The sequence below is a fragment of the Oncorhynchus gorbuscha genome, linkage group LG12, assembly GCF_021184085.1.
Source record: "Oncorhynchus gorbuscha isolate QuinsamMale2020 ecotype Even-year linkage group LG12, OgorEven_v1.0, whole genome shotgun sequence".
NCBI classification, from domain to species: domain Eukaryota; kingdom Metazoa; phylum Chordata; class Actinopteri; order Salmoniformes; family Salmonidae; genus Oncorhynchus; species Oncorhynchus gorbuscha.
In genome coordinates this window covers 72,395,949-72,417,609 of record NC_060184.1, presented here as the reverse complement: position 1 = coordinate 72,417,609, position 21,661 = coordinate 72,395,949, and the positions used below count along the sequence as shown (strand labels likewise).

Genomic DNA, 21,661 nt, shown 5'->3' with positions numbered 1-21,661 from the left:
TAAGTGGGAGAACTTGCATAATTGGTGGCTGACTAAATACTTTTTTGCCCCACTGTATATATATGGGGGATACAACCTTCCCAGCTCTACAGATTTTGCTGCAAAGAGACAGAATCATTACATCATATGTTTTGGTAATGTCCATATGTGGCTTGTTTTTGGTCCAATCTATCAATAATATAATAATACTCATCTAAAATGTTTATCTTTCATTTACAATCTGTACAAACTATGAGAATAGAAAGGTTCAGAACTTTTGTGAAACATCACAGCACAGTTGAAAAATATGTGGCAAATAGAAATCAAAACTGAACGGTGTTCAGAGAGAGATGGGAGGGGTTGAGGGTAGCTGAAAGACTGGATGGTGTTCAGAGAGAGATGGGAGGGGTTGAGGGTAGCTGAAAGACTGGATGGTGTTCAGAGAGAGATGGGAGGGGTTGAGGGTAGCTGAAAGACTGGATGGTGTTCAGAGAGAGATGGGAGGGGTTGAGGGTAGCTGAAAGACTGGATGGTGTTCAGAGAGAGATGGGAGGGGTTGTGGGTAGCTGAAAGACTGGATGGTGTTCAGAGAGAGATGGGAGGGGTTGAGGGTAGCTGAAAGACTGGATGGTGTTCAGAGAGAGATGGGAGGGGTTGTGGGTAGCTGAAAGACTGGATGGTGTTCAGAGATAGATGGGAGGGGTTGAGGGTAGCTGAAGGATGGGACTAAAAACAAACAATAGATAACTAATGTAAAATATACTGTGTCTGTAAAATGTATATAATATGTTTAAGCTGGAAGTAGAAGCCTTAGTGTTGTTGTCCATTAGTTTACTCCAATTACTATAGGATTCAGGTTAAGGTTAATGTTGGGTTTAGGGTTATGGGCTAGGGAATATAGGGAATATATGACTTTTAATGGTCAAGCATTTTTACTCCTCAAAAAGTCCTGACATTTCACAAAAATAAAGCTCTATGTGTGTGTCAGGTTGGGGGAGGTGTTGTGTATAGTTGTGCGTGTGTGTGTGTTTGTTAGTGGTACCTTAATTGGGGAAGACGGGCTTGTGGTAATGGCTGGAGCGGAATGAGTGGAATGGTATCAAATACATGGTGTTTCATTCCATTCCACCTATTCTGCTCCAGCCATTATTATGAGCCGTCCTCACCTCAGCAGCCTCCACTGGTGTATATACTGTGTGTGCACACCCAAACACACACACTGAACCAACATCCCACCTGAAACTGCTCCCATCATGTCAAAGTACTTTACTCTTCATAACAATAACAACATCAACACCAACAAACCAGTTTCCCTGTGTGAAGTATTAAACCCTGAGTTCGAAACAAATCACATTTAACAGCCACAGCCTGCTTCCCCCTCCACAGCCTGCTTACCCCTCCACAGCCTGCTTACCCCTCCACAGCCTGCTTCCTCCTCCACAGCCTGCTTCCCCCTCCACAGCCTGCTTCCCCCTCCACAGCCTGCTTTCCCCACCACAGCCTGCTTACCCCACCACAGCCTGCTTCCCCCTCCACAGCCTGCAGCTCTGGACCTCTGAATCTGTCCGAGACCAGAGGCAATATCGCCAAGTGAAGACCTCAACCCACAAAGGCGCTATAATCGCAACATACACACAAACGTGCACATGCACACACCGGCTGTGGCAGCCTCACATCTCACTGGGGGAAGGGGCGGCAAACCGTGATGCATTCATCAATTTCCCCCCGTGAAGGATTACATAATGTTAGGAGTCCCATCCCACCTGAGCCCGACTCATTTAGCAGGAGCGTACCAATTAGTTTAGATTGGGTCAGGCCTTTACTCCAGATAACTGGTATACTCTCATATAAATCTGTGAAAAAACAATATACCAACCTGGCTAAAAGGAAACTGGAGCTCAAACCAAACCACGTACTTAGTGTATTGGGGCACAGCAACAGAACGAACCAAGTAAGGCTTCTGCATCGTAAGAGGTTAGCTCAAGACTATGGGAGAATACAGAGATATGTTGTGATAGCCTCAAGGGCCTTAAAGGTGCTGAGGCCTGAACGACAAGGCAGCAGTCTAGCCCCATAGCTCTCTAATACTCCCTGTCTGCGTCCCTCTCTGAGACCCAGGGCAGCGCAAATGTCACCTGAACCAAATCGCTCATCACAGCATGCAGTCATGCTTCCCACAACAAAACACCAGACACCGACTTGTGTTAGAGAGATAAACCCTGAGATATGAAGCTGGAATATTTAAGGTTGAAAGAGTTATGACTCTGTGTCTTTCAGTTGTATCGATGTTGCCCAGAATTAGCCATCAGTTGAGTAAAAAGCCTCCAAGCTAAAGCTCACTAGCTCTCTTTCTCTCAATTCAATTCAAGGGGCTTTTTGGCATGGGAAACATATGTTTACAACAGTAAATATTACACTTCCAAAATAATAGAGACATTCAAAATGTCATATTGTGTCTATATACTGTGTTGTAACGATGTGCACATCGTTAAAGTACAAAAGGGAAAATAAATAAACATAAATATAGGTTGTTTTTACAATGATATTTGTTCTTTGGCTCCCAAGTTGCACAGCGGTCTAAGGCACTGCATCTCAGTGACCACAGACACCCTGGTTCAAATCCAGGCTGTATAACATCTGGCTGTGATTGGGAGTCCCATAGGACGGTTCACAATTGGCCCAGCGTCGTCCAGGTTTGCCTGGTGTATGCCGTCATTGTAAATAAGAATTTGTTCTTAACTGACTTGCCAGGTTAATTGGCCCAGCGTCGTCCAGGTTTGCCTGGTGTTGGCCGTCATTGTAAATAAGAATTTGTTCTTAACTGACTTGCCTGGTTAAATCAAATATATTTTTTTGTATTCACTGGTTGCACTTGTCTTGTGGCAACAGGTCACAAATCTTGCTGCTGTTATGGCACACTGGTATTTTACCCAATAGATATGGGATCTCTGTCTGTCGAACCTGGGTCGTAGGCATACCACAAGATTGTTAGCACGCTGAGCTAAAGACCTGGGGTTGGCATGGGGAGCTAATGCAAGTCTTCAGGCCTGAGGAAAATATCCTTCCTCGTTGTCTAATAGCCTTTCACTCTTTTTAATTTTAATTTGACCTTTATTTAACCAGGCAAGTCAGTTAAGAACATTTTCTTATTTTCAATGACGGCCTGGGAACAGTGGGTTAACTGCCTGTTCAGGGGCAGAATGACAGATTTGTACCTTGTCAGCTCGGGGGTTTGAACTCGCAACCTTCCGGTTACTAGTCCAACGCTCTAACCACTAGGCTACGCTGCCGCCACACTAATGTACCATCCCGAACCATACAATACTACCTCTGATGTTGTCTGCTGGAACTGTTCTGGATGCGTAATCAGCTCCGCTAGGCTCAGTAGTGTGAAATGGGTATATTTGTGTCTGTGTCTTAGTTTATTGAGGAGAGCAAATTATGTTTATTAGGTCACAATCTCCCAGTGGAGGAGAGTCTAGTGCCTTAGCCTGCCACCCCAACACACAGCGGGCAATGAACATGCCCAATGAAGCATAAAGACCACTCTTCCAGTCCACTTGAGTCCCTTTATAATGAAATAATGCACTTCAGAAAACATTAAGTGCCCATGATAGTTAACGATGCCATCTAACTTGATTCACACGCCTCTGATTGATAGAAATGTGTACGGCTAATAACATAGCCCTAATGACAGAGAGGAGAGGCGCAGTATTAGATATCGTAATTGCAACCAAGGCATTTTTGCCTTAAAGCGTTGTTTAAAGCGTTCTTCAAAGCTTTTTTTAAACTAATGCTTTTGTGATTCTCAACATTTTCTTTCTGTTCTTTGTAATGAATTACACCAAATACAATTCTGATGATTTGACATTAATATGACTGAAATGCAAACTTTCTCTTGAAAATAGGTATTCAATCTCAAGAGATTATAATGGTTGCACACACACACAATCCCCCACCACTGCCACCACCTACCAATACACACACACACACGTGTCTTGACCCGTGCTCATTAGTGTCCAGTCTGCAGAACCCAAAGGGTATTATAATATCGTATTAGTATTAAGAGCCATCAGGGTGACCAAACTAAACCAGTCTTCTCTCTCCCAGCCCACCAGCCAGTCCTAGCCACCACCATGTCTTAGCCACCACCATGTCCTAGCCACCACCATGTCTTAGCCACCACCATGTCCTAGCCACCACCATGTCTTAGCCACCACCATGTCCTAGCCACCACCATGTCTTAGCCACCACCATGTCTTAGCCACCACCATGTCTTAGCCACCACCATGTCCTAGCCACCACCATGTCCTAGCCACCACCATGTCTAAGCCACCACCATGTCCTAGCCACCACCATGTCTTAGCCACCACCATGTCCTAGCCACCACCATGTCTTAGCCACCACCATGTCCTAGCCACCACCATGTCCTAGCCACCACCATGTCTTGTATTAGTGAGGTGCTAACTGCTGCCAGTTGTAAGCTGTCATTGTAAATAAGAATTTGTTCTTTAACTGACTTGCCTAATTAAATAAAGAAAAAATAAAAGGGCAACTAGTACCTACTCTCACCTTAACCACACTGCTAATCTTAAATTACATTTTTGTTTTCATGACTTTTCTAAAACAATATAGCCAATTTTGACTTTGTGGCTGTGTTATCTAGTGGAAACCAAAAAGTGGGCCTGGGCGGCCATCTTGGATGAGGTCAGATTAGTACGAGGTCACTGAGCAGGTTGCTCTGGTGCCATAGTGTCACCTGTTCTGTATAGCCTAATAGCTGCATATCTCCCCTGGCTTTAGCTGGGGAGCGACATGAGCCATAAATAGACCATTGTCTCTACAGGCCTAGCACACACACACACACAAGCACGTAGATTTACACAGCCCAGTTATGACATTCATCAAATGGTCTTACCCATTATCAATTTAGAAAAAAGCAGTATAGTACCTCATCAGATCAGTCTGGATTGGTTTTACTGCAAATGTACAACGAGGATACAACTGGAGAACTGATTTTAGAATTCCATCAGTAGCACCAACAGATTTTCTTCAGTAGCACCAACAGAATTTCATGAGTAGCACCAACAGAATTTCATCAGTTGCAGCAACAGAATTGCATCAGTAGCATCAACAGATTTTCATCAGTAGTACCAACAGAATTTCATCAGTAGCACCAACAGAATTGGAGCAAATATTGTTTTCATGCCTTCTACTCCCTTGAGGATCAGTGACATCTTGACAGAGAGGAGAAACAGCAAAATTACCAACTCACACAGTCTAGCCAATAAACATGAGTCATACAAGACCAAGTACAGCCAACCAATAACTTCAACCGCAGACATTTTAGGATATCTTGACAAACTGAATCTCAATATTGTGTTTGATAACGACTGACATTTGACATTTGACTTGGCATTTGAAGCTGTTCTCGAGTAAAAAATTGACCGAAACCCTGTCGTCTGTATCCAAGCAACGAATGTTGTGACAACTGAATATTAAACTGCAACCAAACACGCACGCACATGCATGAACACACACACACACACACATTGCGTGGTTACTTTACCCATCCATGCAAAATGATAGCATTTCTGTGCCGATAAGTCACATGAATGGCTGGAAGGCATTATCCTTAGAGCAGTGTGGCCCATATTCTCACTGATAAACCCTTTAAGGGTCTGCATCATTGTCTCCCAAAAACCTCATCAAAAGAGGGCTCTTTTCACTATGAATCCTACTTTTACAGTGAGGATCAGGCTCCGCCTATGGCTAGCCTATGGTATGATTTGAGACACATGATTCAGGATAAAAGTAATTAAAATGCCTTGCGTCAATGAATTTCAATGCTTTAATATTAGTAAGTACAAGACCACTGTGCTATTTGATTAGACTATAGTGAGTCTACACTGGCAGTAAATTCTCACATGAATTAAATTCTAATTAAAAATGTAGTGATTATTTGGTAATATTAGAATTACTTGGTGATGGCTTTTTCTAATCTGTAGTAATATGCTTTGAGGAAAACACAACAACAAATCCCTAGAAACTGTTGCCATCAGAGACTGTGTGTAAACATAAGAGGAATTTGGAAAGAGCAAGGTGTAGCAGGCTCCTGGTTGCCATACAGTTAGTGAGGTGCTAACTGCTGCCAGTTGTGTCTGGGTATTAACACCTAGCATAGTTAGGAGTCCCACAGGGCCAGGGTCCAATGGAATGACACCACCTAACATGGAACCTTCCAAAGAGACACCTTAGGAGTCCCATACACATTTAAAGTAGAGGTGGGCACACACACATAAACACACATTTAGTAGGACTGTCACTGGGCTTTGGGTGTGTGGCATTTAACACTCACTGATGAGAGACCATGAGACTCAATCACTGCCTTAGTTTAGCTGATCTGGTGATGAATGTTTTATTTTACCTTTATTTACTAGGCAAGTCAGTTATGAACAAATTCTTCTTTTAAATAACGGCCTAGGAACAGTGGGTTCACTGTCTTGTCCAGGGGCAGAATGACAGATTTTCACCTTGTCAGCTCAAGGATTCAATCTTGCAACTTTTTGGTTACTAGTCCAACGCTCTAACCACTAGGCTATGAATGACAGTGATACTGTCACGCCCTGACCTGAGAAAGCCTTTTATGTCTCTATTTTGGTTTGGTCAGGGTGTGATTTGGGTGGGCATTCTATGTTTTGTTTTCCCGGTCCGGGGCCCGCAGCGAGGGTCCCCAGTCTGGGGCCCGCAGTGAGGGTCCCCACACCAGAGGCCCTACCAAAGTGAGGTGAGTCAGAGGTGGAGCGAGGTCTACGTCCCGCACCAGAGCCGCCACCGTGGATAGATGCCCACCCGGACCCTCCCCTATCGGTTCAGGTTTTGCGGCCTGACTCCGCACCTTTGGGGGAGGGGTACTGTCCCGCCATGACCTGAGAGAGCCTTTTTTCGTCCCTATTTTGCTTTGGTCAGGGTGTGATTTGGGTGGGCATTCTATGTTTTGTTTTCTATGTTTCTTTATTTCTATGTTTTGGCCGGGTATGGTTCTCAATCAGGGACAGCTGTCTATCGCATTGCGTAAGTGGCCAGCTGATGGCTCTCAGAGTGATTCTTGCGTAAAAGAGAGAGGTAGCCATTTTTCCTCCCAGTCCTACTGAAAAGCCAACTGTCCCGGTTGATATATTATCGAATAGATATTTGAAAAAAACCTTGAGGATTGATTATAAACAACGTTTTCCATGTTTCTGTCGATACTATGGAGCTAATTTGGAATATTTTTCCGGCGTTTTCGTGACTGCAATTTCGGGGCGATTTCTCAGCCAAACGTGGAGAACAAACAGAGCTATTTCACCTACAAAAATTATCCTTTTGGAAAAAAGGAACATTCGCTATCTAACTGGGAGTCATAGTGAAAACATCCAAAGCTCATCAAAGGTAAACAATTTAAGTTGATTGCTTTTCTGATTTCCGTGACCAAGTTACCTGCTGCTAGCTGGACAAAATGCTATGCTAGGCTATCGATAAACTTACACAAATGCTTGTCTAGCTTTGGCTGTAAATCATATTTTGAACATCTGAATTGACAGGGTGATTAACAAAAGGCTAAGCTGTGTGTCAATATATTTCACTTGTGATTTTCATGAATAGGAATATTTTCTAGGAATATTTATGTCTGTTGCATTATGCTAATTTGTGTCAGTCGATGATTACGCACCCTCATGCGGGATGGGGAGTCGCTACAAAACAATGTGCTTTTCTTTCAAAAACAAGGACAAGTGACCCCAAACTTTTGAACGGTAGTGTATACATATGAGATGCAAAATGTGTAAACATTATTAAGGTGTTCCCTTATTAAAGTTGCCAGTGAATTCAAGTCTGTGTACATAGGGCGGCAGCCTCTAAGGTGCTACTGATGGCTGTTTGACAGTCTGATGGCCTTGAGATAGAAGCTGTTTTTCAGTCTCTCTGTCCCAGCTTTGATGCACCTGTACTGACCTCGCCTTCTGGATGATAGCGGTGTGAACAAGCAGTGGCTCAGGTGTTTGTTGTCCTTGATGATCTTTTTGGTCTTCCTGTGACATCGGATGCTGTAGGTGTCCTAGAGGGCAAGTAGTTTGCCCCCAGTGATGCGTTGTGCAGACCGCACCACCCGCTGGAGAGCCCTGCGATTGCAATGGGTGCAGTTGCCGTACTAGGTGGTGATACAGCCCAACGTGATGTTCCCAATTGTGTATCTGTAAAAGTTGGTGAGGTTTTTGGGTGTCAAGCTAAATTTCTTCAGCATCCTGAGGTTGAAGAGGTGCTGAAGTGACTTCTTCACTACACTGTCTGTGTGGGTTGACCATTTCAGTTTTTCAGTGATGTGTACGCCGAGGAACTTTAAGCTTTCCACCTTCTCCACTGCGGTCCCTTCGATGTGGATAGGGTGTTGTTGAGAACTCAACTGGCTGTATGGACTCAGACAGTATATCTCCATGTTTCTATATAACTGGGTATGTTACAATCCCTGATATCTCTCTGGAAGGAAATCCTTGGCTTGAGCTTGTCAACTTTATTATCCAGAGACTGAAAATGTGTAATATACTCGGAAGCGGTGGGTGGGGTGTGCGCCTCCTGAATCGGACTAGAAGTCCACTCCGATGGTGTTTTGGATCAGCCTCTGGAATCCAATTCCCCTGGGGGGTACGAACAAAGTAACCGATTCGGGAAAGTCGTATTCCTGTTCGTAATGCTGGTAATGCTGGGGAGTTGCCGGCGCTCTGATATGCAGAAGTTCTTCCCGGCTGGATGTAATAACACCCCCAAAAATTCTGGGCTAATAATGTAAGAAATAACAAATAAAAACAAACTACTGCAAAGTTGCCTAGGAGCTAGAAGCACGGCTGCCCTATCTGTCGGCGCCATCTTGGTCTTGTGAAACACTTCTCCTGCATGGTACTCTGAACACTCCCCTCTTCTACATGGTACTCTGTCAACACTCCCCTCTCCTACATGGTACTCTGTGAACACTCCCCTCTCCTGCATGGTACTCTGAACACTCCCCTCTCCTGCATGGTACTCTGTGAACACTCCCCTCTCCTACATGGTACTCTGAACACTCCCCTCTTCTACATGGTACTCTGTCAACACTCCCCTCTTCTCCATGGTACTCTGAACACTCCCCTCTCCTGCATGGTACTCTGAACACTCCCCTCTCCTGCATGGTACTCTGTGAACACTCCCCTCTCCTGCATGGTACTCTGAACACTCCCCTCTCCTGCATGGTACTCTGAACACTCCCCTCTCCTGCATGGTACTCTGAACACTCCCCTCTCCTGCATGGTACTCTGAACACTCCCCTCTCCTGCATGGTACTCTGTGAACACTCCCCTCTCCTGCATGGTACTCTGTGAACACTCCCCTCTCCTGCATGGTACTCTGTGAACACTCCCCTCTCCTGAATAGTACTCTGTGAACACTCCCCTCTCCTGCATTGTATTCTGTCAACACTCCCCTCTTCTACATGGTACTCTGTGAACACTCCCCTCTCCTGCATGGTACTCTGTGAACACTCCCCTCTCCTGAATGGTACTCTGTGAACACTCCCCTCTCCTGCATGGTACTCTGTGAACACTCCCCTCTCCTGCATGGTACTCTGTGAACACTCCCCTCTCCTGCATGGTACTCTGTGAACACTCCCCTATTCTACATGGTACTCTGTGAACACTCCCCTCTCCTACATGGTACTCTGTGAACACTCCCCTCTTCTATATGGTACTCTGTGAACACTCCCCTCTTCTATATGGTACTCTGAGAACACTCCCCTCTTCAACATGGTACTCTGAGAACACTCCCCTCTTCTACATGGTACGCTGTGAACACTCCCCTATTCTACATGGTACTCTGAGAACACTCCCCTCTCCTACATGGTACTCTGAGAACAGTCCCCTCTCTGTGGACACGAGTGGACCAATATGAACAATCCAATAGCTGCCCTGAATGTGCTTGTACAATGTCTGCACAATATCCCCATGGCATGAATGTCTTGTTTTCACTCAGGGAAAAAGAGAGAGAGAGAGAGAGAGAGAGAGAGAGAGAGAGAGAGAGAGAGAGAGAGAGAGAGAGAGAGAGAGAGAGAGAGAGAGAGAGAGAGAGAGAGAGAGAGAGAGAGAGAGAGAGAGAGAGAGAGAGAGAGAGAGAGAGAGAGAGAGAGAGAGACTCCTGTGAACGTGGTGAGTGCAGCACAAACACAGGTCATTACGTCACCGCCTGCCACTCTCATCCCCAGCAACAATGTTCAGAAGCAATCTGACTGGAGAGTCTAGACTAGAGAGTCGGTCCTCTATCCAGGCAGCTTGCCAGCCTAACCCTACACCCCTGCTCTCAAACATACTGTATGTGGGCCATAGCCAGTAAGGTTCAGTCACAGTATACGGTGTGGTCTTGGCTTGGGGGGGGTGAATATACAGATGTAGGATCTTAATTTGAGCCATTTTGCTACAACAGGAATAGAATCCTGCAGCAACAGGAAATTAGAAGTACTATGTGGATTATATTTCATGTCTATTTTTTGTAGTAGTAGATACAAATCAAGTCTGACATTTTAAAATGGAAATTTCAAACATTAGAAGCCTTTTTAAACATTGAATACACTACAGTACAAGTTAGCCTTTCTCAGCAACAAAAGAGTGATCAAATTAACATCCTACATTTTTAACAGGGATAGTGGATGGTTATCTCCTTTAATTATCCCTTTTCATCACGGTGTCATGTTACCTTACCAGCCTTGTACCTCTCCTCCCCTCCGCCTCGAACTTTGAAAGGTTGTTTGGACCACACACACGGTGGAAACAAATGTGTCCTCAGTCAAGAAAGAAAGAAAGAATGAGACAGAGAGAGCGAGCGAGGGGTGTTGTGTGTGTGAAGTGGGGTCGCTAAACAGAGAGAGATGTGTGTGTGTGTGTGTGTGGGAAGCAGGGTCACTAAACAGAGAGAGATGTGTGTGTGTGGGAAGCAGGGTCACCAAACAGAGAGAGATGTGTGTGTGGGGGAAGCAGGGTCACCAAACAGAGAGATGTGTGTGTGTGTGTGTGTGGGAAGCAGGGTCGCTAAACAGAGAGAGATGTGTGTGTGTGTGGGAAGCGAGGTCACTAAACAGAGAGATGTGTGTGTGTGTGTGTGTGTGTGTGTGTGTGTGTGTGTGTGTGTGTGTGTGTGTGTGTGTGTGTGTGTGTGTGTGTGTGTGTGTGTGTGTGTGTGTGTGTGTGTGTGTGTGTGTGTGTGTGTGTGTGTGTGGGAAGCAGGGTCGCTAAACAGAGAGATGTGTGTGAAGTGGGGTCACTAAACAGAGAGAGATGTGTGTGTTTAGGAAGCAGGGTCGCTAAACAGAGAGAGATGTGTGTGTGGGGGAAGCAGGGTCACTAAACAGAGAGAGATGTGTGTGTGTGGGAAGCAGGGTCGCTAAACAGAGAGAGATGTGTGTGTGTGTGGGAAGCGAGGTCACCAAACAGAGAGAGATGTGTGTGTGTGTGTGGGAAGCAGGGTCACTAAACAGAGAGATGTGTGTGTGTGGGAAGCGGGGTCACTAAACAGACAGAGATGTGTGTGTGTGTGTGGGAAGCAGGGTCGCTAAACAGAGAGATGTGTGTGTGTGTGTGGGAAGCAGGGTCGCTAAACAGAGAGATGTGTGTGTGGGAAGCGAAGTCACTAAAACAGAGAGAGATGTGTGTGTGTGTGTGGGAAGCGAGATCACTAAACTGAGAGAGATGTGTGTGTGTGTGGGAAGCGAGGTCACTAAACAGAGAGATGTGTGTGTGGGAAGCAGGGTCACTAAACAGAGAGATGTGTGTGTGTGTGGGAAGCGAGGTCACTACACAGAGAGATGTGTGTGTGTGTGTGGGAAGCGAGGTCACCAAACAGAGAGAGATGTGTGTGTGTGTGTGTGGGGAGCGAGGTCACTAAACAGAGAGATGTGTGTGTGTGTGGGGAGCGAGGTCACTAAACAGAGAGGTGTGTGTGTGTGTGTGGGAAGCGAGGTCACCAAACAGAGAGAGATGTGTGTGTGTGGGAAGCAGGGTCGCTAAACAGAGAGAGATGTGTGTGTGTGGGAAGCAGGGTCAAACAGAGAGATAAACAGAGAGATGTGTGTGTGTGTGGGAAGCAGGGTCACTAAACAGAGAGATGTGTGTGTGGGAAGCGAAGTCACTAAAACAGAGAGAGATGTGTGTGTGTGTGTGGGAACACTAAACAGAGAGATGATGTGTGTGTGTGGGAAGCAGGATCACTAAACAGAGAGATGTGTGTGTGTGAAGCGAGGTCACTAAACAGAGAGAGATGTGTGTGTGGGAAGCAGGGTCACTAAACAGAGAGATGTGTGTGTGTGGGAAGCGAGGTCACTAAACAGAGAGAGATGTGTGTGTGTGTGGGAAGCAGGGTCACTAAACAGAGAGAGATGTGTGTGTGTGGGAAGCAGGGTCACTAAACAGAGAGATGTGTGTGTGGGAAGCAGGGTCACTAAACAGAGAGATGTGTGTGTGGGAAGCGAAGTCACTAAACAGAGAGAGATGTGTGTGTGGGAAGCAGGGTCACTAAACAGAGAGATGTGTGTGTGTGAAGCGAGGTCACTAAACAGAGAGAGATGTGTGTGTGGGAAGCGAGGTCACTAAACAGAGAGATGTGTGTGTGTGTGTGTGTGTGGGAAGCGAGGTCACTAAACAGAGAGATGTGTGTGTCACTAAACAGGAGAAGCAAGGGTCACTAAACAGAGAGATGTGTGTGTCACTAAACAGTGTGGGTGGGAAGCGAGGTCACTAAACAGAGAGATGTGTGTGTGTGTGTGGTGTGGGAAGCGAGGTCACTAAACAGAGAGATGATGTGTGTGTGTGTGTGTGGGGAGCGAGGTCACTAAACAGAGAATGTGTGTGTGTGTGGGGAGCGAGGTCACTAAACAGAGATGTGGTGTGTGTGTGTGTGTGGGAGCGAGGTCACCAAACAGAGAGAGATGTGTGTGTGTGGGAAGCAGGGTCGCTAAACAGAGAGAGATGTGTGTGTGTGGGAAGCAGGGTCACTAAACAGAGAGATGTGTGTGTGTGTGGGAAGCAGGGTCACTAAACAGAGAGATGTGTGTGTGGGAAGCGAAGTCACTAAACAGAGAGAGATGTGTGTGTGGGAAGCAGGATCACTAAACAGAGAGATGTGTGTGTGTGAAGCGAGGTCACTAAACAGAGAGAGATGTGTGTGTGGGAAGCAGGGTCACTAAACAGAGAGATGTGTGTGTGTGGGAAGCGAGGTCACTAAACAGAGAGAGATGTGTGTGTGTGTGGGAAGCAGGGTCACTAAACAGAGAGAGATGTGTGTGTGTGGGAAGCAGGGTCACTAAACAGAGAGATGTGTGTGTGTGGGAAGCAGGGTCACTAAACAGAGAGATGTGTGTGTGGGAAGCGAAGTCACTAAACAGAGAGAGATGTGTGTGTGGGAAGCAGGGTCACTAAACAGAGAGATGTGTGTGTGTGAAGCGAGGTCACTAAACAGAGAGAGATGTGTGTGTGGGAAGCGAGGTCACTAAACAGAGAGATGTGTGTGTGTGTGTGTGTGGGAAGCGAGGTCACTAAACAGAGAGATGTGTGTGTGTGTGTGTGTGTGTGTGTGTGTGTGTGTGTGTGTGTGTGTGTGTGTGTGTGTGTGTGTGTGTGTGTGTGTGTGTGTGTGTGTGTGTGTGTGTGTGTGTGTGTGTGTGTGTGTGTGTGTGGGAAGCAGGGTCGCTAAACAGAGAGATGTGTGTGAAGTGGGGTCACTAAACAGAGAGAGATGTGTGTGTTTAGGAAGCAGGGTCGCTAAACAGAGAGAGATGTGTGTGTGGGGGAAGCAGGGTCACTAAACAGAGAGAGATGTGTGTGTGTGGGAAGCAGGGTCGCTAAACAGAGAGAGATGTGTGTGTGTGTGGGAAGCGAGGTCGCTAAACAGAGAGAGATGTGTGTGTGTGTGGGAAGCGAGGTCACCAAACAGAGAGAGATGTGTGTGTGTGTGTGGGAAGCAGGGTCACTAAACAGAGAGATGTGTGTGTGTGGGAAGCAGGGTCGCTAAACAGAGAGAGATGTGTGTGTGTGTGGGAAGCGAGGTCACCAAACAGAGAGAGATGTGTGTGTGTGTGTGGGAAGCAGGGTCACTAAACAGAGAGATGTGTGTGTGTGGGAAGCGGGGTCACTAAACAGAGAGAGATGTGTGTGTGTGGGAAGCAGGGTCGCTAAACAGAGAGATGTGTGTGTGTGTGTGGGAAGCAGGGTCGCTAAACAGAGAGATGTGTGTGTGGGAAGCGAGGTCACTAAAACAGAGAGAGATGTGTGTGTGTGTGGGAAGCGAGGTCACTAAACAGAGAGAGATGTGTGTGTGTGTGTGTGGGAAGCGAGATCACTAAACTGAGAGAGATGTGTGTGTGTGTGGGAAGCGAGGTCACTAAACAGAGAGATGTGTGTGTGGGAAGCAGGGTCACTAAACAGAGAGATGTGTGTGTGTGTGGGAAGCGAGGTCACTACACAGAGAGATGTGTGTGTGTGTGTGGGAAGCGAGGTCACCAAACAGAGAGAGATGGGTGTGTGTGTGTGTGGGGAGCGAGGTCACTAAACAGAGAGATGTGTGTGTGTGTGGGGAGCGAGGTCACTAAACAGAGAGGTGTGTGTGTGTGTGTGGGAAGCGAGGTCACCAAACAGAGAGAGATGTGTGTGTGTGGGAAGCAGGGTCACTAAACAGAGAGAGATGTGTGTGTGTGGGAAGCAGGGTCACTAAACAGAGAGATGAGTGTGTGTGTGGGAAGCAGGGTCACTAAACAGAGAGATGTGTGTGTGGGAAGCGAAGTCACTAAACAGAGAGAGATGTGTGTGTGGGAAGCAGGGTCACTAAACAGAGAGACGTGTGTGTGTGAAGCGAGGTCACTAAACAGAGAGAGATGTGTGTGTGGGAAGCAGGGTCACTAAACAGAGAGATGTGTGTGTGTGTGGGAAGCGAGGTCACTAAACAGAGAGAGATGTGTGTGTGTGTGGGAAGCAGGGTCACTAAACAGAGAGATGTGTGTGTGGGAAGCGAAGTCACTAAACAGAGAGAGATGTGTGTGTGGGAAGCAGGGTCACTAAACAGAGAGATGTGTGTGTGTGAAGCGAGGTCACTAAACAGAGAGAGATGTGTGTGTGGGAAGCAGGGTCACTAAACAGAGAGATGTGTGTGTGTGGGAAGCGAGGTCACTAAACAGAGAGAGATGTGTGTGTGTGTGGGAAGCGAGGTCACCAAACAGAGAGATGTGTGTGTGTGGGAAGCAGGGTCACTAAACAGAGAGATGTGTGTGTGGGAAGCGAGGTCACTAAACAGAGAGATGTGTGTGTGGGAAGCGAGGTCACCAAACAGAGAGAGATGTGTGTGTGTGTGTGGGAAGCGAGGTCACCAAACAGAGAGAGATGTGTGTGTGTGTGGGAAGCGAGGTCACCAAACAGAGAGAGATGTGTGTGTGACCCTTTTTGCACCAACTCCATTGACTCATCACATACACTGCTGCTACTATTTATAATCTATCCCATCGACTAGGTACTGGTACTGTATATAGCCATTATCATTACTCATTGTGTATTTATCCCTTACATAAAAACCATTTTCTCATTTTTCACTCTGCATTTTGGGGCATTTAAGCATTTCACTGTTAGTCTACACCTGTTCCTTACGAAGCATGTGACAAATAAAATGTGATCTGTCTGTGTGTCTGTGCGTGAGTGTCTGTGTGTCCCTATCTGCTGGGCTTGGAGCTTCAATCAGCAGAGCAGATGATGTGAGCGGATATGCTCTGGGTCCCTGCACCTGCGGGGGTCTGGTGCTAATCAGCATTATTCAAAGCAGAACGGACAGCCTGGTAACTGGAGAGGTGAAAGTAGGCCCGTTATCTGATGGGCAAGCCTAGATTATATCCTGGGCTGTGTATGTATATGTGCCGGACCAGGGACAAGGCTGGGTCAGGTTGCGCTCAATCTTTCAGCCTGGCTGAGTCACACCAGTTGTACAAACAGGTTGGTTTTCTCTTAGCATCAGAGAGGCGAGACATTCATCATTACCAAAACTGTTGAATTCTATATGAATTCCGTCCATTGAATGACCTATGTAAACGTAATTCTAGGTAACAAGATAGCGTTAAAATAACATCAAATTGATCAGAAATACAGTGTAGACATTGTTAATGTTGTAAATAACTATTGTTGCTGGAAACAGATTATTTTGAGAGGCATTCAGAGGCCCTTTATCAGCAACCATCACGCCTGTGTTCCAATGGCACGTTTTCAGCTGTGCTAACATAATTGCAAAAGGATTTTCTAATAATCAATTAGCCTTTTAAAATGATAAACTTGGATTAGCTAACACAACGCGCCATTGGAACACAGAAGTAATGGTTTCTGATAATGGTCCTCTGAACGCCTATGTAGATATTCCATTAAAAATCCGCCGTTTCCAGCTACAGTAGTCATTTACAACATTAACAATGTATACTCTCTTTTTCTGATCAATTGGATGTTATTTTAATGAACAAAAAAATTGCTTTTATTTAAAAAAGAAGGACATTTCTAAGTGACCCAAACTTTTGAATGGTAGTGTATACTATATTCTATTCTACTGTATCTTAGTCTATGGCGCTCCGACATTACTTGTTCAAATATTTATAGATTCTTAATTCCATTCCTTTATATTGGATTTGTGTGTATTGTTATGAAATTGTTAGATATTACTTGTTAGATATTACTGCACTGTTGGAGCTAGAAACATAAGCATTTCACTACACCCACAGTAACATCTGCTAAACACGTGTATGTGACAAATAACATTTGATTTGATTTGACAACACTTGAGACAATAGGGACCTGAGGTAGAAGATCACTTGAGGTCAGGTCTGGATACCTAGACGAGTGCTCATTTTCTAATGAACCTCAGTATGACTCGAGTCTTTTGACGTTGACGTTGACGTTGGTTGATCTGGATCTGTTAACCCGCCGTCCCACATCGGACATTTGGTCAGCCTCCCGACAAGACACTGGCAGCCATGTTATGTTACACAACACAAGGTCTCGCAGGCCAGGCAGTACTAAGTCTCACCGACCTCCTTTGACTGCTCAGCTAAAATAAATATGACAGGGGGAGGGAGGAGGAGGGAGAGAGAGAAAAAGAGGTAGAGGAGGGAGGGAGAGAGAGAAAAGGAGGTAGAGAAGGAGGGAGGAGGGGGGAGAGAGAGAAAAAGAGGTAGAGAAGGAGGGAGGGAGAGAGAGAAAAGGAGGTAGAGAAGGAGGGAGGAGGAAGGAGAGAGAGAAGATGAGGAGGGAGGAGGGAGAGAGATGAGGAGGTGGATAAGGAAGGAGGAGGGAAAGAAAGAAGAGGGGAGGGAGAAGGAAAGAGAGAAAAGAGGAGGTAGAGAAGGAGGAGGGAGAAAGAGAAGAGGAGGTGGGGAAGGAGGAGGGAAGGGGGAGGAGAGACGGAAGGGGCCGAGAAGAGGATGAGGGTGGCGGAGGAGGGGGGCAGAAGGGGAGAGAGAAGAGGATGAGGGTGGCGGAGGGGGGGTGGGGGGGGCAGAAGCGAGGAGGAGAGGAGGAGAGGAGGGGTCCTCTAACACAAGTGCGTAAGCAAATGACAGGCACTGACTTGACTAAGGGACTGGGGGCGACCCCGCAGAGAAAGATAATATTAGCAGATACATTTGGCTGGGTAATTGTGGCTTCGTTGCTCGGCTGCCCTGCGGATGGAAACAGTAGTGGAGTATGTAGTGAAAGAGGCGACCACTGAGGGCAAAGAGGACACTGTAAATAGAGAGTGGTACTGGGAAGATTGAGTACCACTCCATACAGTAGAGAGCCTTGACTCATTTAGTCCCTAATTAAGTGGCTCAATGGGTTGGGGTAGGGTAGGGCAGTGGCAAGGATGTAGGTTCACTTCCTGCATGGTAATCATGAGACATTTTGTATTTATACAACCCCAACACATACAGTAGGAGACTTATACACTAACCCTCAGTGTGGCATTGGGCTGCCCAACGATGCCAGTGTAAACTTCAGCACCTGTCTACATGTCAGTTAGTGAGGAAACCCCTCACCGATGACAGCCTTAAGGACATGGAATTAGGTCTGCCAGGACAAAGTGTGTGTGTGTTTGTGAGTGACAGAGAGAGAGAGATACAGACAGCAGAAATACAGTCAAGGAGGTCAGCCTTGTAAGTGTGCAGATATCCCCAGGATCTAACAAAACTCCTGAAGTCAGCCTTGTAAGTGTGCAGATATACCCAGGATCTAACAAAACTGCTGAAGTCAGCCCTGTAAGTGTGCAGATATCCCCAGGATCTAACAAAACTGCTGAAGTCAGCCTTGTAAGTGTGCAGATATCCCTAGGATCTAACAAACCTGCTGAAGTCAGCGCTACAGTCAGTAACACTGCATAGGCTTCTGTGACAAATGGTATCTAGACCTACTGAGGCCCAGGACCCTGTTACTTCCTTTATCACTGTTAGTTTCCCCAGCTGACACCCCTGACCTTTAAAGGGGTGTCTTTTAATTACTATACATGTGGAGCAGGACTGTAAAACGAAGCAGTCACAAAACAGAACCCTGTGACATCTCAACATTTCATCCCTCTGTGTTCCTTTGCCAAGGCTAACAAGGCTAACAAGGCTAACAAGGCTAGCCACTGCCAGGCATGCGTCTTTGTGAAACTGAATCAGACCCCATATCGGGAACATGTGAGCTTTGTGGGGAAGGGGGAGGGAGGGGGATCATTTTATTGCAACACTCCCTTCCACCGACCCCTGTAGCTCTGGACACAGTAGTGGGCGGTGGGGAGTTCGACGAGGGCCACCATCAGGTTCGTGTTGTCATACCACTACCAAAACAGTTCACAACCCCCTGTACACCCCTCCCACCCTGCCAAAAGCTCCAAACATGGCAGGTAGAGAGACATTGGTAGGAGGGGGATAAAGTGGATGGGCAGAAATCTAGTTGAGGCACTCACCCCCTCACTCACACAAGCACACAAACAAACACCCCATGTTTTTTGAGGACACTGAGTAATGTCAAACTTGGGTATAAGCCCTGAAATTACACATACTCTAGACGTTTCATAAACAACACAGCAAAACTAAATCAGTAAAAACAATGTGTCCAATGTTTTCCTTTAAACTCGAACATGCTACTAAATTACATACTATTTATAACCCACCATAGCCAAAGAGACTGAGTGACTTAGTTTGACTTAGACAGACTTTATAACCCACCCTAGCCAAAGAGACTGAGTGACTTAGTTTGACTCACCACTAGGTTCCCGATCACCATGACGAGCATGAAGACCAGGATGCAGAGAGGTTGCCCGGCCACCTCCATACAATCCCACATGGTCTCGATCCACTCGCCGCACAGCACCCTGAATACGATGAGGAACGAGTGGAAGAAGTCCTTCATGTGCCAGCGCGGCAGCGTACAGTCCTTGGAGATCTTACACACACAGTCCTGGTAGTTCTTGCCGAACAGCTGCATGCCCACTACGGCAAAGATGAAGACTATGATGGCTAGGACCAGGGTTAGGTTTCCCAGGGCGCCCACCGAGTTGCCGATGATCTTGATGAGTGTGTTGAGGGTAGGCCACGACTTGGCCAACTTGAACACCCTCAGCTGTGGGAGGGGAAATAGTGAGACCAGCTGTTTGTTAGTTGTCTGAGAAATTAATTTTGAAATTCATGTTAACTAGAAGTTGAATCAAGAGATTTAGAGATAAATTATATTTTCTTTATCCTATTCTCATGTTCGAGTTTAAACTTTCAGTAAAATGTTTATTAGTCACATTTCACTTTTTTGTGTCATTTTAACCCCCCCCCCCCCCCTTCGTGATTACAATCGTCTCATCGCTCGCTGCAACTCCCCAACGGGCTCTGGAGAGGCAAAGGTCAAGTGCTGCAAATCATGACCAGCTAAACCACGCTTTTTAACACATGCTTGTATAACCCGGATGACAGCTGCACCAATGTGTCGGAGGAAACACAATTCAACTGATGACCAATGTCAGCCTGCAGGCACCCGGCCCACCACAAGGAGTCACTAGAGCACGATGAGCTAAGTAAAGCCCCCCTTGGCCAAACCCTCCCCTAACCCAGATAACGCTGGGCCAATTTTGCGCTGCCCTATGGGACTCCCGGTCATTGCCAGTAATGACCAAACCCCAGGCTGTAGTGACACCACAACACTGTGATGCAGTGCCTTAGACCGCTGCACCATTCGGGAGACCCACATTTCACATTTCTAAATAAAGAAGTGGCTACTGACTACAATTCAAATCATTCTGTCAATGGGATATGGTAGTAAAATGGGGTTACATAACTCAGGCTGGTTTAGTAACTGTTGAGAAGGACTTGCCAATGGTCTCACAGTTAAGGGGACTTACAGTTCGCATACATGTACAGTACCATTGGGTGAGAGACTTAACCAGTCACACTGTCAAACAGTGCAGGCTTTAACACACCCATTCCAGACAACCATCACCTACAAACACACAGAGAGACAGACAGCACACAGAGAGACAGACAGCACACAGAGAGACAGACAGCACACAGAGAGACAGATAGGCCAGAGGGGTGACATGTTAAATGGTTAAATACCAGTCTGAAGGACCGGAGAACGGACAGTCCTTCCACGTCGGACAGGCCCAGCTCCATGAGGCTGAGGCACACGATGATGCTGTCAAAGATGTTCCAACCTTGTTGGAAATAGTAGTATGGATCCAGAGCGATGATCTTTAAAACCATCTCAGCGGTGAAGATCCCGGAGAATACCTAGGAAACACAGACACACAGAGACACAAACAGAGAGGGAGAGTTTAGCCTGGGGGTAGGAAACTTCAGAGCAGGTTAGAGTCAGAATCAGGCCTCCCTTGAACATGAAGCACTGCAGTAGAACACTGGTGGCTGTCGCTTTGCCTGATTGTCTCCCAATCTACTGATCTTATCCATCTGGAACCATCTGGAAGTCAGGGCTTTACTTGGAAGAATAATGGGAGCTGATGAGAAATGTTTTTAAATAAGATCTAAAGTATTGCCCAAAACAATCCTCCTAGATTTTTTTTTGTTTTTTGCCAATGCCTACCCATACAAGCACAGCAGCTCTACCTGCATTGTTGACAAGTGCACTGCACTCCACAAATGGTCATTTACGCTTGATCCAACATCCGCAGTGTTTAGTGTGAATGTGATCTCAGCGAACGTCAGGGAAATTACCAGTACAATGCACCTTTGATTACATCCCTGTCTTGCTGTTTTCTTCATTGGAGCGTCTGGAACTGCGACATCAAACTGCACAGTTAATGCAACGTCAATAATAAAACTGAGACCTCAGACTGGGAGCTTTCCTGTATATTGAATTAAGACTCACAGCCTTTACTGCACACAGTGAGCTGGCTCCTGTGTCCACCTAATCTCCTTAAGGGGAAATCTGCTTATGATATCAGTTTTCAGATGCTGTTTTAGGAGCATCCTCATCTCTTTCATGTTAGCCACCATCGTTGTTTTTTGGACCGCTATGGAGATTTGCATCTTGCTCTGTGTTTGAGTTGTAAAAGCTAACGCAGCTGACAGGTCTGCAGTATAGGTGTGTGTGTGTGTGTGTGTGTGTGTGTGTGTGTGTGTGTGTGTGTGTGTGTGTGTGTGTGTGTGTGTGTG

General features: G+C 46.3%; 1 pseudogene across 1 annotated transcript in view; it reads right to left on the bottom strand.

Annotated features, from left to right (window-relative positions):
• LOC123991369 overlaps positions 1-21,661 on the bottom strand; it is a 191,672-nt pseudogene that overhangs the window by 55,188 nt on the left and 114,823 nt on the right. Inside the window, exons 15-16 of the transcript XR_006830786.1 lie at positions 20,606-20,779; positions 19,269-19,625 (exon numbers count right to left, since the gene is read on the bottom strand). The product of XR_006830786.1 is annotated as a sodium channel protein type 4 subunit alpha-like (transcript). The remainder of the gene's footprint in view (positions 1-19,268; positions 19,626-20,605; positions 20,780-21,661) is intronic.